Source organism: Alligator mississippiensis, chromosome 4 (assembly GCF_030867095.1).
Source record: "Alligator mississippiensis isolate rAllMis1 chromosome 4, rAllMis1, whole genome shotgun sequence".
Taxonomy (NCBI): Eukaryota; Metazoa; Chordata; order Crocodylia; family Alligatoridae; genus Alligator; species Alligator mississippiensis.
In genome coordinates, this window is record NC_081827.1 from 253390708 (window position 1) to 253396196 (window position 5489).

At 47.1% G+C, this 5489-nt stretch overlaps 1 long non-coding RNA gene across 1 annotated transcript; it reads right to left on the bottom strand.

Moving 5' to 3' along the window:
• Positions 1-380: 380 nt before the first annotated feature.
• LOC109281369 (uncharacterized) lies at positions 381-4853 on the bottom strand. Its single transcript, XR_002087986.2, has 3 exons — positions 4332-4853; positions 2652-2779; positions 381-835 (listed from the first exon to the last, which is right to left on the bottom strand). It is a non-coding gene; the product is annotated as an uncharacterized LOC109281369 (long non-coding RNA).
• Between the last annotated feature and the right edge of the window lie 636 nt (positions 4854-5489).

Sequence of the window (5489 nt, forward strand, 5' to 3'; positions counted from 1 at the left end):
CTGGACACGGACTTATTTTTCCGGTGCAACACGCCTGTGGTGCTGAGCACAACAGAAGGACCTGAAGGTACATGGATAAAGAGAGGGTGTTATTTCTGTGTGGCCTGGGGTGCAGCCTGCTTTAAAGCCAGCTTTGCATTTTGGGCTGGTTGGAGGATGGAGAGGCCTAAAGGGTGTTAGTTTTAAGCTGGAGAAGCCCCAGCTGGTCTCTTATCTGGAGTCTGATGCTAGAGCTGGGAGCCCAGGCCAGTCCATGGGGCCCAAGCCTATGGCTAAACTCTACTAGGTTAACTTAGAATAAGGTTGGGTATATAAAGCAGCTTTGCAGACAAGGACCTGGGGGTTACGGTGAACAAGAAGCCGGATGTGCGTCAACAGGCTGAATGCTTTAATTCTTTACTCTACACAAGAGAAGACCGAGGGGGATTGAATAGCAGCCTTCACCTCCCTGCAGGGGTTGCAAAGAGGATGGAGCTAGGCTGTTCTCAGTGGGGGCAGATGGCAGGACAAGGAGCAATGGGCTTAAATTGCAGCAAGGGAAATTTCGGTTGGATATTAGGAAAAACATCCTCATTAGGAAGGTGGTGAAGCACTGGAACAGGCCCCTCAGAGAGGTGTTGGACTCTCTATCCTTGGAGGTTTTGAAGACCCAGGTAGACAAAGCCTTGGCTGGGATGATGTAGTTGGGGCTGGTCCTGCTTGGAGCAGGGGGTTGGACTCGATGTGACCTCCCGAGGTCCCTTCAACCCTCGTTGTCTGTGACTCTGACTCTATGACCTGACTGCCTCAGTGCAAAGCACAGTAATTGAATACTGTAGAATATGAAAGATGAGTACTGTGAAGAAAAAAAAGAAAGATTTTGCTACAAAAGCAAATTGTATTGGGTGTAACACAAAATAGATGTAATCTGTATGACGTGCGGCACTAATCAGATGTGTTTTTTTCTTTTCCAAGCCTGAAAAAATATACTGAAGGATAGTGAGGAGACTAGTATGGATGATCTTTACTTGAGGAGGTGACTGACTCCCTGGATTATTCTGCAACGACGACCCGCATTGCTTTTGTGCCATTCTCGGTGAACAATGTCCTCTGCCTTCTACATGGTATCCACACAGCAAATGTCTCGCTAGTAAACACTTCTGTACAACATTTTCTTTAATGTTTTTGATGTACCTTTTAAGAAACCAGTTTATGCTGCTGTTTCATTGAAAACCTTTGCAAGAAGCACTTCAATAGATAGATATTTTCCTTTAAAATAATCTATCCCTAATGAGGCAGAGCTGGATGCAAACTAGTCCCTGTACTCTCTTGCTAAAGACGTGTGTCTGATTCTGTGCCTCTCATGCCAACCACTTACTTTATGCAGTTGCCTAAAATATGCAGCCCTCCCCTTTAGAAGCAAACAAGCTTGGTAGTGGGCAATTGGAAATCGCAAGCTCTTGGACTCAAAAGTGAGGACATCGCAAGCTCTTGAACTCAACGAAGCAGGAGTTGCCTTACTGCTAGGCACTTTTCTGTTCCTTGTGAGAAGTGGCCTTAAAACCCAGGTCCTATACTGGACATTACTTGATGTTTAGATCTGAGCTTTACACGTAGTTACAAGTGGAGATGTCACGATATTACTTCTAGCAAGACCCTTGCCTTTCTTCTGCGTCCTGGCCATTTATTCACATAGGGACTCACTGGCAGACAGTGCTGTCAAACAATTTGCAGCATCCTCTGCTGTGCCATTGGCAATGCATTTTATTTCTTGCACAATCTGCAAAGACAACAGTAATAAATAGAATTGCACAAAAAGCTGAAGACTCAGCTGGAGTCCATGGGAGCTTTAAAATTAAAAGACTTAGAGATGTAGACACCCTGGTTTCAAAGGCAAAGAAATACTTAGAGCAAGGATTGTTGTGGTGCTATCATTGTGAGAGTTGGTCTGATAACAGATATCACCAGGTTCCTCGTGCCTGGACCGTTGTGGCTGCAACACCTCAATAATGCTGCAGAAATACCCACCAGGTTCCCCTGTATCTACTTTAGGCTGTATCTGCTTGTTTCCCAGATGTGAAGAAGGGCATTTTATGCCTGAAAGTTTGTCTTGTGCAATAAAAGATATTACCTAACAAGCCTTGCTTTTCACCTAGTCCCTGGACCATCAGAGCTATAGCAACACTTAAGTGACTTAAGAGCCCAAACTCTGTGTGTGTTTGTGCTTGCCCGCTAAGTGACTTAAGAGCCCAAGCCCTGTTTGTTTTTATGGGGGGTTAGTCCCTCAGATCATCTTTTTAAAGATTTTTAGGTTCCCTTAAAAATCTGTTAAGCATCCATCCCTCCCCATCGCCCCCACCGAATGCCAGCTATGCACCTAACTCCCTTGGGCTTCTTGGAAAATCCCAGTCTGAAATCATATTTTTCAGCAAAAAGTTGCCCTGTGTCTCTGTACCATCAAGCTCATTTAGAAACATGGAGAAATTTATCTTTATAACACAGCTTGTGACAGGAAGCTAATAATTCACTTCTTACCGATGGAGGGCAGAAAGGACACCACGAGCCAGGAAATCAACAACAAATGAGAGGAGTTGATTGATTGAATTTAGGACTTCTGGGTGCATTTACACATGCATTAACATGCTTTAGTTAATGCGCATTAAGTCTAGTACCTGCATTGTGAGTCCTGTGCCTAACTGCAGCTCAGCCAGTTCTTTCCTCATTCATCAGACGAGCTCGGCATTTCTTCGGAGAGAGAAGAGCACAACAAGGCCTTTTTATAACAATGCAAGTATCTGGGCTGGGGGAGAGTAGAAATCGCCGGGGTTAGTCAAGGCTCAGTGAGAACGCTCTGAGACTCCTAATTTGCTCTTCGTTCTTACGTGACACATTATCATATTTGGGACTTCAAAGGCCTGCGCCAGATAAGCAAAGGAGAAACACAGATTAGCCGAGACATCAACATCCATTGGATGAGGTCAATTAAAAGCCAAATTAAACAAAAGGGATTTCAACTGGGATCCAAACAGGAAGAGACGGTTGATTTGTATGGGCTGGAGATTAAACGAATTCCAAAGACCTGATGCAGAACGGGGGGGGATGCATTATTTTGTGTCGCCCGCCACCTTTAGACAGGAGCGAAGGTGCGTGGTCTTGGTCTTAGAGCGGCTGAAGGGGGAACGCACTCCCAAGGCAAGAGGCCACCGAGGGAAACGTAGGGTTAGGGAGCAATTTGTGCGTGGGAAGCTGATCCGGGCACTGGAGCAAAGCTCTGGTGGCTACTGAAGGGAGTGAGAAGCCGAGAGGGTCAGATAAGGACATGAATCAGAGAAAAGCCTGGAGAGCAGGTGGACCAGGTGCCAAGGGGATTTTGAGTGGTACAACTGAGCTGAGCTGCTGGACCTTCCCTGAATCCCATCCTTACTCCAGCCATCGAACCCAGCCTACAACTGGGGCAGAAAAAATGGGGTTGCCCTAGACCTGAGCTTCTCATGGGGAGACAAAGGACGCCACTGGCCAGGGGATAACCTGGAGGGGAAGGGATGTGATGGGACTAGAAAGGGGTTATGTATTTTTGATGGCTGGAAAAGAGCCCAGATCTGAACCCTGAGGTCCAGATCCTCAGGAGCTGGGCCCATGGGACACACCGCGCCACTGGACCATGTCCAGAGTGGAAACAGTCTAGGTCCATACACATGGCAGGTCTACTGGACTAATTAGCACTGCTGAGTGGCAGTGCCCCTTTGCCTGTCCCTATGCTAATTAACCCGCCTTTATGCTAACTACCCTATCCACAGTGCAGCACTGCACAAACATAGCTATGTGCATCCCATTTAGAAGGAGCCTACGTGGACCAACGGGTCCATTTGAGCATGAAGCTGTCTAGCATGGCGAGTTCCTGTGTCCACGCAGCAAACATAAGAGCACAGGGGCTACCCGGCCATCACCTCCAGTGCTCTGTGCTAGCCAGCAAATACTTGCACAAGGAATCACCAATTCATGACCTCCCATACAAGTGCAAAGCACAAAAACACCCTTTCTCATGCCACTGGTAAAAATATGGGAGGCGGAAGCACCCAACAACACACTGCCACCGTAGCACCGGGGAAGTAGATAGTTAACAGCTCCTAGAAAAAGGATGGTTTTCTGGGGGTTCCTCGAGACCATCACTGCTATATCAGGTTGTTTCCTGTCAGCTCAGCCATTCTCCAATCAACCAGGCCAGGTAAGGGATGCAAAACCCTACTGAGACACCATCATGGAATGATCTTTGAGAGGACTTAGTCCATCTAAATCACACGATGCATGTTCAGTATAGTTATACATACAGCTGGGAGTGGCGATGGCAATACCTTGCTTGGAGGGTGCTCTCTGCCATGGCTCAGTGACTGAAGGGTCCAGTCCTGGATCTGTCTTCAAAAGTTGCAGGTCTTTTCTTCCTCTCTCCTGTAGCCATGCAGGGGGCAGCCAGCCTTTGTAAAGGGTGCAACTGCATCAGTGAGCCCCTGCTCCATCCTTTGCTTTCCTCGGCTACCTGAGAGGCAGAAGTAATTGGTCTGAGGGACAGGTCATCGATCTGAGCCAGAGATCCTCGCTCAGAGATCTGAAGACTAGAAAGCATTATAAAGAGACAATGCAAAACACCAGCGAAAGCACCTCAGCTACCTAATTCTGCAACCACCCCATGCTTTCTATCTAAGTAACAGCATATCTCTCATGGAGATGTGGAGGCCTGATTTTAAAGACTTCCAGAAGGTGAAGAATGTGGCTCACTCCTAGGTCAGTCATTCCAACAGGTAATTACCCTCAGTGTTCAACCTTTGTGCTGTGTTTCTAATCTGAACCAGTCTTGTTTCAGCTCCCGTGATTGTATCTCGTCATGCTCCCCCGCCCCTTCCTTTTTTTTGGCTAGGTTACCCAGCTTTCTGCTATCAGAAATCTCTTCCCTTGCACATACTTGTACTGCACCGGCAAGTTATCTCTTACCTGTTCTTGGATAAACTAAATAGCTTCAGGGTCTTGAGCCTCTCACTACAAAGCAGGTTTCCAGACTTTTAATGATTCTTCCCCATCCTTTCTGAAATGTTGGCCGCCAGAATTGCACACAAGTGGATTTGCTAATGCCTTGCGGGGGTCTTGGAGGCTGGTCTCGTTGACCTCCTGAAGTCCCTTCCAGCCCTACTTTCCTACGATCCTAGAGACGTAGTGTTACCTCTCTACACCTGCTTCATAGTTGCATATTTAAACTTGGAGCAGCCAGCCCTCTTTAGCAAAGCAATAGGCAATTATGTTCACTGGGTTTTTGACCATGACTCCTTTTCAAAGCTGTTTGAGATCCTTGAGAAGTGGGGCTGGAAGGGACCTCCGCAAGTCCCATCTACTCCTGAGGCAGGACCAGCCCTGTCCAAACCAGCCCAGACAACCATCATCTAAACTTCTTGTAAAACTACTGTCAACCCCGGCACAACACAAGGCATCGCACCCAGCCCTGCCACAAAATCAAAGTGTTA